Source organism: Hipposideros armiger, unplaced genomic scaffold, assembly GCF_001890085.2.
Source record: "Hipposideros armiger isolate ML-2016 unplaced genomic scaffold, ASM189008v1 scaffold_81, whole genome shotgun sequence".
Lineage (NCBI taxonomy): Eukaryota > Metazoa > Chordata > Mammalia > Chiroptera > Hipposideridae > Hipposideros > Hipposideros armiger.
Window position 1 is genome coordinate 2,699,883 of NW_017731431.1, and position 13,663 is coordinate 2,713,545.

At 37.7% G+C, this 13,663-nt stretch overlaps 1 protein-coding gene across 1 annotated transcript in view; it reads left to right on the plus strand.

The window, feature by feature from the left end:
- Positions 1-2,601: 2,601 nt before the first annotated feature.
- The window catches only part of FBXL4 (F-box and leucine rich repeat protein 4), a 73,139-nt gene continuing 62,077 nt past the window's right edge, over positions 2,602-13,663 (plus strand). The window contains exon 1 of the mRNA XM_019643660.1: positions 2,602-2,794. The gene's annotated coding sequence lies outside the window, so the exon portion shown is untranslated. The remainder of the gene's footprint in view (positions 2,795-13,663) is intronic.

Consider the following 13,663-nt stretch of genomic DNA (forward strand, 5'->3'; position numbering starts at 1 on the left):
ACATTTTGTTTTTAAATAAAGAAAACTCACTTGAAAATAGTGGAGGGAGGGTATGGTGATGAGTGTTTCAAGAATTAGAGACAAAGAAGAGTTTTGAACCTGCTCCTTCTTTGCCCGCCTCCCCGTCTGAGTAGAACATTGTAACTTTTGATGCTAACATAGAATGGATCGTAACCAGCTTGCTGAGCTGGTGACTTTACGCACAATTAAGCTTTGTTGGGACTTTCTTTATTTGTAATAGGGCTGTTACAGTGTGGGATGCTATTCAGCTCCAAACAACATTCCATTTAATAAGTAGGCATTAGTTCACCCATTAAATCAGCGCCATCACTAACTGATAAGTATCTCCCGTTTCTTTGGCCTCACTTGGCTCTTCTGCCCAGCAAACAAAGCATGGCCATGGCATGGCCCTTGAGACAAGAAGGTTGGAGGGAGGGTAAATTGAGCAATGACGACTAAAAATTCCGTCTAGTCACAGAAATGGAACTTTGCCCTAGTCCTTTTCCTTTCCTTAAATACAAACTTGCATACTTTCCAAGCAGCATTTTAATTGCCTTTAAAAACAACACTGAACAAAAACACTAAACAAAATAACTAACAGCACTAACTACTACATCTCTTAAACACCAATGAGATGAAAATGTATGGAGGGCCATGCAACAGATATGCACCAAAAGATATGCATAGGAATGTTCACAGCAGCGTTGTTTGGAATAATCAAAACTAAAAACAGCTCAATGTCCATCAGGAGTAAAACAGATACATAAATTTTGGCATGTTTATACAATAGAAACTCAAGAACCTACCACTACATTCAACGACATGAATAACACTCACAAACCTAATGTTGAAAGAAGCCAGACTCAAAAGAGTATATAATGTATGACCCCATCTATATAGAGTTAAAAACTTGGCAAAATTAATCCCTGGTATTAAAATTCAGGACAATGGATACCTTTGGAGATGAGTAAAGGGTAGACATTTAGGAGAACACATGGGGGGGGGGGCTCCTGAGTGCTGGTAATTATCTATTTTTTATCTGAATGGTGAATACAGGGTATGTTCATTTTTCATCAAACTCTACACTCATGTTTTGTGTCCTTTACTGAATATATTTTATACTTCAATGAAAAGTTTATTTGGAAATTATGTTAGAAACGAGACGCTAGTTAGACTGGATCCGAGTGCTCTGAAGGCATCAACTCAATTAAGTCTCACTCACAACCACAAAAAAGCTATTTCCTTATTAATAAATTATTATTTGTAATCCACTTCTGATTTTAGACTGAGATTTATAGACAAGTTGTAACAAGGGTACAGAGAGGGTTCCCATAATGCCACTCATCCATTTTCCCCTTATTGTTAGCATCTTACATTGCAACAGAACATTTGTTACAACTAGGAAACCAACATTGGTACATTATTACTATTAACTAAATTCCACTCTTTATTCCAATTTCACTAGTTTTCCTACTAATGTCCTTTTCATTTTCCAGAAACCCATTCAAAATGCCATATTACATTCACTGGTCCTGTCTTCTAAATCCTCCTTTGGTCTGCCACAATTTCTCAGTTTTTCCTTACCGCCCACCTCCCACCCCCCATCAAGTTGACAGTTTTTTCAGGAATTTTGTAGGATACTTGAGGTTTCTGATGTTGACCCAAGGTAAGACTAGGTTTGTGGGTTTTGGGGAAGACTATCACAGCGATGAAATACCCTTTTCATCACACATATCAGGGTGAATGCTATCAACTTGGTTTAACCCTGATGATGTTAACTTTCAAATGTGGCCAAGGTAGTGTTTACCAGGTTTCTCCACAATAAAGCTACTTTCCCCCCCTTCCCATATTCTTTGGAAGCAAGTCACTAAGTGCTGCCCATATTCAAGGGATGTTGGGGATTAAGCTTCAAATTCCTTTCTAAAATTTCCCGCTTTGTATACAATTCATACCGCACATCATATATCAGCTCAGTTCATATATATAATTTATAAACAAATGTCCTTATTTTGCCTCTTTAGGAGCAATCAAATAGCAAATAAAGTGTAGTTCATTATCTCATTATTAAATGTTTTTGTCTTAATGGAAACCTTGTTAACAAGATAAAGATGATGCAAACTAAAAAAAAAATTGATATTGTATATACTGAAGATTAAAAAATGGTTGAGTAAGGGAGACCGTGAGAGCGTCTTCTTCATCAGAGGTGATGGTCACGGGTTTCCGAATGTTGGGAGGGAAATGAACCTGCAGGAAGGATTTGTATCTGGGGCATAAGAATTTTGCGAATTTGGTGAATTATACCTTTAGAAGGCTCATAACTCTGTTGCACATTTCCTCTGATGACTTTACCACTCGTAATCCCTATGCATCACCAGACCCACCAACTCTGGACTGAAGAAGCCCTAGGAGGACTAAACTACAGATGGCAAACCGGTGCGAGGAAGGGATTTTTCACCCCGCAGCAGATTTGCAACCAGCCCTCATCACAGTAACTGAGCGATTTATAGGGCACGCCTGGAGCCAGGAAGTCAGTAGGAAGCTCCTCCCCTCGGCCTAGGAGAGGGCGGTCCAGACGTCCGCAGAGCTTCCAGCGGGAACAGAGCCCCGCCTCCCTTCTGGCCCCGCCCCGCCCCTCCTCGTGGCCTCCGCATCTTCCTTCCGGGTCGCGCTGGGCAGGGCTCGCTGCGGTCACGCCGAAGCGCGGGAGTTTGGGAGCCGCCCCGCGGCCGGGGCCTCCCCGCGGCGCCTAGTCGCTGGCGAAGCCTCCGGCGCGCGCTCTTCCGGACCCTGCAGGGTACGGCCCTTCTTTTACTTCTCCCTCCAGCGGGTCTCCGTCTTCCTCCTTCGGCGCTGGGGCTGGGCCAGGCCAGGGCGGAGCGCCGCCCTTTGGGGAGCCTGGGCTCGCGGCAGAGGTCCCCACCGATCTCGCCGCCCACGCCGCGCATGCGGGGCTTCCTGGGGACCCTGAAAACAGCTCACGTCCCTCGGGCGCTGTCTCTCTGCACCAGTCTGTCTGCAGCGCGCGAGGCGTCGCCCCGGCATGCGAGCGGCGCAGGGTTGTTTACGCCGGTGTCTGCGGGCGGCGGTGACCCTGCAGCCCTGCGCTGGCCAGTCGCCCGTCTGTGTACTTGTTGCTCCTGTGCGCGCTGCCTTGATTTCCTTTTGGCATCCGATAGTTTTTGCCTAACCAGGCCCGTCTTTATTCAGAACTGCCACGCGACACCCGTCAGCAGCCTTGCTCCTGGTTAGGGGTGTCCTTAGAGTGTGGTGTGATGAGGAACATCCACGTTACCTCCCTCTCAGCAGGTTGGCAAAGGGAGCGGTGTTAGATTTCCTTGATGGTTCCCCAAATGCTCCTTGCCACAAAGTGGGGATGCAGTCCCTAATTGAAATATACAAGTAGTTAGGAAGGCATGATATAAACCTGTAGTCAGGTAGTTGCGTTGGCAGCATACTGTGTCTGGCTTTATGCTCTGTAGGATTCACACGAGGTGCGGCGTCTTGCTTGTTCTGGTCTGTTGGAGGACACAAGCTGCCTTTCTTGCTTCCTGGTATGCACTCCTCGGTTCTTAAGTTCAAAATAGAGGCACATTTTTTTCCCCCCTTAAAGCTCACTTCGTGCTTCTTTGGTCTTATATGACATATTGTACCTGTTGGTTGAGTAGAGGGAAATATTATGTATAGAGGTCAACACTCGTAGAGCCCTTTATTAAGATAGTACGTTCTTGGGGGGGAAAGGACTGTATTTCCAGTGGCAGTATGCATCACCCCATAGTAGGCATTCTTTGATTGTTCATTGAATTGGATTCTTCTTGCCACACACTTCCTTTCTGTGTACCTACTTTTATTTTTTTAAACTGCTTTCCTAAATTTTGGCTTTTCTGAACCCTGTATTTTCATGCTCTTCCCTTTTGTTACGACTTGAAAATCAGAAGAGTCAGCTCACTGTAAGATGGTTAATTTCTTTCCACTAACACCATGATCCAGTAATGCAATTTTAGCCCTCTGTACAATGCTAACTGCTTATCTTTTACTTTGAAATATGGTCAGTTAACAAAAATAGCCCCTTCTTTACAGTGTTTGTCTTGTTGCCTCATCCTCTTAATTTTCCTGTGATTAACATAATCCATTTTAACTTCATGGTTCTAACTCTGGTATCCTCGTAGACCTTTTGCATGAATTGTGTATAAATATCCTGCTATGTTTTCTTCTAAAACTTTTTAATCATCTTATTTTTCATATTTAAATTTTTAACTTACCTCAGCTATATTTTAATGTAAGAAAGGAAGCAAGGCTCTAACTCCTGCCGCCCTCCAAATTGTTAGCCAATGACCCCATCATCATTTGTTAAATTCTATTTTTCCCTACTGATAACAAATACTATGTTTATCCTAGGCCCTAATTCTGGTATATGCTTGGGACTTCTGTTGTTCAGTGAACTGACTTCCTTTGCTGATACCATGCTGCTCTTATTACTCTAGCTTTATAGCTTTATAATGTGTTTTAATGTTTAGGGATTCAAACAATGCGTGGCACGTTCTAGACATCACTAAATATTTTTGGAATGAACACATTTAGTAGGGTATGTTGATTTCTTTTTTTTTTTTTTACCCATCCCGCCTTTAAAGTTTCTTGCCTATTCTTGAAATTATTTTTTAACTTGCTTTTCTCATGGTCAGTTGAATCATTATTAACCATCACTAAATCCTTTCTCTTGCTAATTCAGAACTCTCCATGTAGAGTTGCTCCTCAGAGTTGTACTTGGAGAAGCAGCTCAAATCAAAATCTGCATGTCTTTTGATTTGCGTTGTGTATTAGTAAGTGTGTCTGTCTCTCCTCATCAGTTCTGACTCAATATGTTATGTACCTGATTTCAGCAGCTCTAAGGGATAAATGCATATGGAAGTGATCCCTGAGACAGACCCGTATCTATCTGTATTTTACCACCCCAACATCTCAAATATAATGAATTTTCAAGTGTTGCTATATAATAGATACATTAGAAACATCCATATAATGTAAAGAATCTATACATTTCTTTAAAAAAAGTCAAGTAATACATACAGAATAGCCAAAGGAGAAGAAAGTAAAAGTGTGTGCCCACCTACTCAGTAACCCAGTTCCACAGAGATCATCACTGTTTAATCATTTGTTCTCGCTCCATCGAGACATTAAAAATACATGTGTATAAGTCTACATTTGTTTCATAAATGGCAGTTTGCTATGTGTAATTATTTATAACTCCCAGTTAGTAATAATTGATGAAAATATTTCTATGTCAGTGCATATAACATTATCTTTTTAAAGTGTTTTTGGTATTTCATTGTAGGAATAACCCAGAATTGCTGGGTCAAAGGCTACATATGATTTAAATTATGAAAAATTGTTCCATATTGCTCTTCAAAGGTTGTAAGAGTAAATTTATGCAATTTATGAGAATGCTGTTGCTGCCATATCATTGATGGGAATTGTCAAGGCTGAGATTTTACCCTGCTTGCAAGGTAACAGTCTCATAGATGCTGGCAGAAGACATGAGACTCCTGGGTCAGAGACATTTTCTTGTGCTGCTTCCTGGAACCCTATTTTCCACAGGACAGTGTGACAAGGGCCAGATGATTCTAGCACACACAGTAGATTGCATTACAGGAGAGGAACCCTGAGTTTAGGGAACCCACATCTTTCATAATAGGCTGCAAGTAAACATGCTTAACCTTTGCCCTAGCGAGAGACATTACCTTTACTATGCTGGATAGTAAACAAACCTGCCCTCTGCTCCAGAGGGAGATCTCTCTTTATCTGCCAAAGATGTCTGAGATATATACAGAGGATATACAGAGGGTGCCAAAAAAATGTATACACATTTTAAGAAGGAAAAAATATTAAAATTGTAATACTCAATATATACCGATAACAAAAGATGAATACCAAATCACATTTGACTTCTGCAGTTACAAGAGGTGCTCAAAGTGGTTACCATCAGCATCCAGACACTCTGATTATAGTGAACTACTGCCTGAGCAAAGCTGACACAAAGTGTCCACTTGTATACATTTTTTTCCACCCTTGGTATATATATCCTTGAAAAGATAGTCTGGAACAAAGACTGTCAGTGCACCTGCTTATCAGACATGCAGAAATGTGAGAAACCTGTGAAGAATTGTCTCAAAACAACCACTTCTAAGATACTATCATTTTTTACATTTTAGTAACTTTATGGATGAAAAATGTTATTTTATTACTGTTTTCTGCATTTCTTTGCTTATTGATGGAGTTGAATATGTGTAAATATTAGCCATTTGTATTCTTTTGTTACTTACCTGTTTATATTCTTTGTATAGTTTTCTGTTGACTTGTTCCTCTTTATTGATCTGTAATAGCTCTTTACGTGTAGTGGCTATTAATGACTTGGTCCATCATTTACTAGTATTTTTACATAGTCTATTCTTTTAATGCTGTTTCTGGGAGCTTTTGTTAAAGGAAATCTTTAATATGTATGTTGTCAGTTTTGCTGTTCTCTTCCTTTATAGCTTCTGAGTTTCCACCCCAAGATTATTAAAATCCTCTTTATGCATATTCTCTTATTGGATATTTTGTATTATATATTTAGATTTTTAAAAATGGTTGCTATGATAATATTCTAAATTTACTTTTCTAAATATCTGGATGTTCTCTCAAAACATTTTTGCACAGCCTTCCTTTCCCTATTGTTTTGATTTGACACATCTATTATAACATGCTGTATCTTTATTGTTTTCTCGAAACTGTCACATTAGTAAGTAAAATATGTTAGTTTCCTACTGTGACTAGGAATTTGGTTGAATTCATCCTTATAGATTACTATGTGTAGTTGTTTGTTTAGTGGATTTTAATCTTACAAAATATAAAATACCTTTTTGGCCTGTGTAATGATTTTTGCCTTAGAGTGTTCATAGTCTGATATTACTGTTGCCATCTCTGTCAGTTTTGTGTATACCAGATAGATCTTTATTGCCCATATGTTTATTTTCAGCCTTTCCACATCATTTTGCTTTACTTGCCACTCTTAAAAACATCAAACAGCATATAGCTGGGCTTTTATTCTCCTTTCAATCTATACTCCTCCCAATTTGAAAGTTTGTCTTTATTTTTTTGCATTGCTAAAAAATTATTTTTTGAAAAGATAATTATAGATTCACATGCAATTATAAGAAACAATACAGAGAGTTCCTGTGTATACTTCATTCTTTTTCCTTCCATAACAACTTGTGTTACTATAACACAATATTTCACCTAGGAAGTTGACATTGATACCTACAGATCATACTCAGGTTTCATCAGTTTTACATGCACCTTTGTGTGTGTTTAGTTCTCTGCAATTTTATGTAAATCTTGTGACAACCACCATAGTCAAAATACTGTTCTTATCACAAAGACCCTTTTGTGCAAAAGGGTTTATCTTTTAATAGGAAAATTTAACCTATTCATATTTACTTTTTTTCTCTCCCCTGCAAGTTTGAAAAATCTAGAACCATATGTAATTGACTTTCTGGTACCCTCATACCACCATTTAATAAGGCGAGACTTTGACTCCTTGCCTTACCCACATTCTTAGATCAATTGAATCTATTTTCTTTTTACATTAGTTACCTTCTGCTTTTTTTGTTTGTTTGTTTTTTCCTCTAACCATCCCTTTCTTCTTTATCAGTACTATATCTGTAATGATTTAGATTTAACTATAAGGTCATTGATTATTTGATAATTATGTCTTCCTCTTTTAAAAATTATTTACTTTGTTTTTTGACCAGAACATTTTCTTGAGTCATGTTTTTAAGAAGAGTTTTGGGGAGTACACCTGCATGTTCAGAAATATTTTTCAATTTGTTGTTTGTTTTCTATGTGAATAAGAGTTTGAATCAGGATTTTCTTCTTTAGAATTTCTAAAATATTACATGAGCTTCTAGCATTTCCTTGAATTTTTGTCAGCTTCAATCTCTTCTTGAATTCATTCTATATGGATATTAGGTTTCTTGCTTCTGTGTTCTAAGTCACATATATTTTTTTCATTTTAATTTTCAGTTGATTTTTGCCACCGTGTTTTCAATTTCTGAGAACTTAAAAAATTTTTTTCTTTAATTAGCTTGTTCTCATTTTATGAATCCTATATCCTACAAATTCACACTAAAGCTAATAGTTATTATTTTAAAATTATTCTTCTAAATTTTTGCATTAACTTGTATTGGAGACCATTTGCTCTAATTGTCGAGCTTGTTTCCTGGTGTTTAAGGTGGTGAACTCTACTCACATATACAAATGCAGATACATCTGATTGGTGTGTTTCTGGCTGGGAAACCTTCTGAAGTCCTGAAAGTCACCATTATCTTTTCTGGACTGGTAGTACCCTGAGGCCAGGGGAGTGGGTGGGGTGCTGGGATCAGGCTTTGCCCTGGGCATAATGAATGGCCAGGACATGGCAACTAGTAGATATCTTTCAGGGTGTGTTGGTTAAGAACAGACTGATAGGACACCCATAAACAAGCTGTCACTGGGATATCAAATCTCCAACTTGACTTGTTTTGATCCAAAACAAAGACTGAAAACAAAGGCATTACCGATCAGCTCCATTGCCTTAGGAATTCCTTTTTGTGGCCCTTTATGGTGGTCGGACCCGTCTTCTCTCCTAACTTCATGGCTACCATTGATCTGTTTGCCTTCCCCATAGCTGTGCCTTTTCCAGAGTGTCATATAAATGAAATGAAACAGTATGTATGTAGCCTTTGGGTGTGGCTTCTTTCACCCGCAAAATACCTTTTAAGATGCGTCTATGCTGTTGCCTGAATCAATGTTCATTCCTGCTGTTACTGAGTAGTATTTCATTGTATGGATGTACCGTTGTTCGTTCATCTGTTGAGGCAGTATTAAATGTTTCCAGGTTGGAGTGATTATGAATAAATCTGCTATAAACATTTGTGTACAGGTTTTGTTTTAAATATACATTTTCAATACACTTAGGTAAATAACTAGGAGTGGGATTGCTGGATGGTTTGATAGGGTATATTTAACTTTATAGTGCCACCATAATTTTCCAAAGTGGCTTTATCATTTGGCATTCCCACCAGAAGTGTTTGCAGCATACAATTTGATATCATCTTAAAATTTGATTAATCTGTAGTTAACTGTTCCAAATGTAAGATATTGAATACTATTTGTCCCAGGGTTTGCCCCTTTGAAACTATGCTTAATTCTACCCTAAAGAATGTTTGCTAGGACACACAAAAATATGCCATAAAAGGAAAAAAACAAAAGGATAAACAATAAAAATTGAAAACGTTTCTCTTTAAAAGATATTATCAAATGAAAAGACAAGCACAGACTGACGAAATATCTGCAAACCATTTATCTGATAAAGATTGTATTTAGAATGTGTAAGTAACTCTTAGAAGTCAATAGTAAGAAAACAAAAAACTGATTTAAAAAACGGGCAAAATAGACATTCCAATAAAGAAGACACAAATGGTAAATAAGGACATAAAAAGATGCTCCACATCATTACTAGTCAATTGAGAAATGGAAATTAAAATCATAAGATATCATCACCCACACACTGGAATGGCTAAAGACTGACAGCATTGACTATTGGTGAGGGTGTGGAGCAGCTAGAACTCTCATATATTGCTGATAGAAATGTGAAATTCCACAGCCTTTTAGGACATATTTTAGCATTAGAAACAACCCAAATGTCTATCAACAGGTGAATGGATATGTCCATATAATATGATTCAACAATAAAAAGGAAAAAATGACTGATATACATAACAGGGATAAATTTCAAAGGTATGCTGAGCAAAATAGACACAAAGAATAGATATATATTTCACTAATATCTAACTCTAGAATAAAGGACAATCTGATTTTTAGTGACAGGAAGCAGATTAGTTTTCACCTGGCTCAGAGAGTGTATTGGTGATTGGGAGGGGACAGCAAGGGGCCTTTTGGGCTAATAGAAATATTCTGTATCTTGGTTTGGTGGTGGTTACATTGGTGTATGTCTTTGTCAGAGCTCATTAAACTGTATACTTAAAATGGGAGTACATTTTTTGGAGTGTAAATTATACCCTAAAGTTAATAGTATTTCACCATTTTAGTTAATTGCTTTTTTAATTTGAAGGGCTGGCAGTGACATACCTATGATCTTATACTTGGATTTTTGTTAGGAAGGCTAACTAAATTCAATATATTTTTACTAGGTAAAATGCTGTTTAATGTTCGAAAATGTAAAGCCGGTTATTTGGCTAAAGTAAATTCACATCTACTTTATAGTTTAAATAGCTAGAAAGAAATATTTTTTTCTGTCTTCAGTGAATCCATTAAAATTATCCTCAACCAGAGATCCCTGATTTTTTAGTTATATTCTAGGTTTTAGTTAAATATACATTGTGTATCTGCTAAAGATTTAGGGTTATTCTAGTTATAGAGTTCTTCCCATTCAAATGATTTATTCTTACCCATCATTAAACAATGTAGGAAAAGGTAAAATATAGATAATACAGCATAGTGACATTTGCATCTAAGGTATTTTATAATATCATGTCTGTGTAATTAAAAACATGTCCTTCCGTGTCACTTTGTGGCATAGAACCTTGGGCAGGAAGAGAGTTTCCAGATCAATTGTATCAGGAAATCACAATTCACATCCTACAGCTCTGCTTTAAAACAAAACAAAACAAACAAAAACTTGACTCCTTAACTCCTTTTCCTTGCTGTTGAAGTTTACTAACACCCCTGCCAGTTCTGAAAATGCCCCTGGAATATTTCATAAGTTTAGATATGCTTGTTTAGGAAAGAATGAGGATGGGGAAACGATTCTGCAAATTGACTGTTATCAACTTCTATTGTAGTTTAAATTCTAAATTTTATCCCTTGTTTTCTAACAAGATCATTCCTAGTTTGATTTCTTAGCACTTCTTGGTAAGTCCTCGCCATTTGTTCATTAATCCAGAGGTTTTGAAGAGCCCACTGTGTCCTAATACTTTTTGTATTTTTTTTTAACATTTAAAAAGTCTTTTTTTTTTTTACTTTTTGTATTTTTGAGGCCTGCTTTGATTCCTGGAGAGAAGGTACTGTTTGCCTCTTTTATTTTTCCCTCTGCCTTTTGGTTTTTCTTTCTTGTTGGTGCCCTGGATTTCTGTTTTTGTTTGCCTGGATTTCCAGGAAGCTTTGAAGCTGGATAGGAGGTTGTATTCTCCCTGTTCAAGCACCTGGTTCAGTTAAGAACTCTACCTATTTATTCTATATTGGGCACTTGATTAAAAACTGTGATCGTAATAAAAAAGTTTTCACTGGAGGAGAATTTACTTAGAGGAAAAGAGAAGCACATAAAGTCGTAATACTCTATCCCAGAATCTCCTAACTGACAATGTTACATTTTTTCAATATAGTACATTGGAATGTACGTAATTATGATGAAGAAAAAGGATGCTTTGCTAATACTCAGCCTTTGCTCCTCCCCAGCATATCTAATACCAGATCAATATCAATCTGTCTTTTTACTCTTGCTCTTATATTATTGGCTTTCTTCAGCTGTCTATTCCGTCTTGCTCTTAGATTATCCCATTTTTTAAGAACTTTCTCATTCATAGTTTTTCCAGTTCCCCATAATCACCCTATGGTCTTAACACAGATTTGGAGTGTTAAAAAAAAATCATTGTATTTGAGAAAATACCTCTGCAATCATTTCATGAATTTTTCTTTAATTTCAATCAGAGTTTCTTTGTGGCCAGGGTCAAGTCTTTTATGTATTCACGGGCTGCTTTTGTGCTAACAGAAGTTACTACTTTTTTACACTCTCTTTGAACAGTAAAATTTCAATATGTATACTATTTCTCATTGGATGGCTTCAAGGAAGGCCATACATTTGATTCTTACCTATTGTGATTTGGTTTTTATTATCCATTTTCCCCTCTTTTTCTCAATATCAAGATATGGAACTTTTTTGGTTTCATTTTTTGGTCTACATGTGTCTTATCTTGAAGAGTCATTGGTTTCATTTCTGTGTTTATGTTAATTATCTCCTGCCATCTTCAAAAAATAGAACAAATGTTTATTGAGCATATATTGGCCTGTGCTAGGCCCTATGGGTATAGTTCTAATTAATAATTCTTTGAACTTGAAGAATTCATAGTCTGAGTAGAAAATTATCTCAGCATATAGGAAATGACAGATAACATGAAAGAGCAAAGAAAAAGTGAGTGGTGATAAGGTCTGTCCCTGACCTTAAAGGATGAATAAAAGGGCGCCAAGCTGACGAAGAACAAGGGCATTCCAGAGCAGCCCAGCCTGGGTGGAAGGCTTGGAGGTGCTCAGGTGAGAAAGCACAGGTGTAGTTCTAGTGGGTGTGCAGCACATGAGGTGGGTATGTGGAAGGAGAGGGGAGGGGAAGAAGACTGGTGCCAAGGGAGGTAGAACGTTCTTGTGCATCATTCTATCAGAAAGACAGCCTGCTTTTAATGGTACCTCTATACATTAGAGAATGAGGAAGAAGGCAACCCAGAGAGGACTGAGAGGCGGAGGAGATGGAAGAGCACGTGGTGCCGCGGGAACCTAGACGGCCAGGCCAGGGTAGAGGGCTGGTTATGAGTGTTAGCTGTGCACCAAATTCACATATAATTCCACTCCTCTAGATTGATCATTTCCTCCATTCCTCCATGTCTTGATTTCTAGAGTCCCCCAGAAAAGTCCTTTCCTCAAAATAATGTCTCTTGATCAGGATACAGAAATATCATTTAAGGTTAGTTTCAGCAGGATACAGAAATAACATTTAAGGTTCCGCCTTTTTTCTTGATTTGTTACCACATTATGCACTCTTACGTTTTGGTATTATGCTGCAAAGCTGCCTAAACGCTCTTTTTTTCCTCTCATGTCATTGACATGTCTCTGTGGGATATTCTGCAAGTAAGTATTGTGTTATGACTTGCCTTCAACGTATGACTGTGTCTTATTTATTGCCTGCCCGTTTTATCCTTGTCTGTATCTTTTCACTTTTAAGTTGGGAATCCTCTTTCGAGTTTTCAGCTTGGTTTCCCGGTTCTTTCATCCCATTATGAACCTAGCCTTTGGGTGGTCCTGGCTCAGCTTCATTCCCATTACCTCCTTTTGTTGATTTCACGAAAAGTCCGTTTCCTTCCTCCCTTCTCCGCCACCGAAGCGCAAGCCGTCTTCTCTGCAGCTCCTGCCATCCTGCCTCTCTCCGCCTCATCGACTCCCCATCTCGCTTCAAATCTCAGTAGTGAACATATGTTCTCCCTTGTCTGTACCTCTTCATTTCTCTTTTCCACTGTTATTGCTTTCTCTGTAATTGTATTATTTAACTTTGTTAAGCATTTTATAATATGAAAGATGTAGTTGAAAATAAAGTTGTATTATAATAAAATCATGTCCTATAAAAGCAAGTTGTTTCCCAAGGAGTCTCACGATGCAAGTTGAAATGGCTATTGTTTTGTATTCCTTGATTATGCTAGTAAAAAAGTTGAGTGTGTTGTGGAGAATGTCTCACCTCAATCATTGTTGATGAGTGATTGGATTAAACAACTAATAAAGATCACCCTGTTTCTAATTTAGATTTTTTGTTAAATGGAAAATAATATTTATATACATTGTAAGAGTCTTTAAAATTAAAGTAGCATTTTGA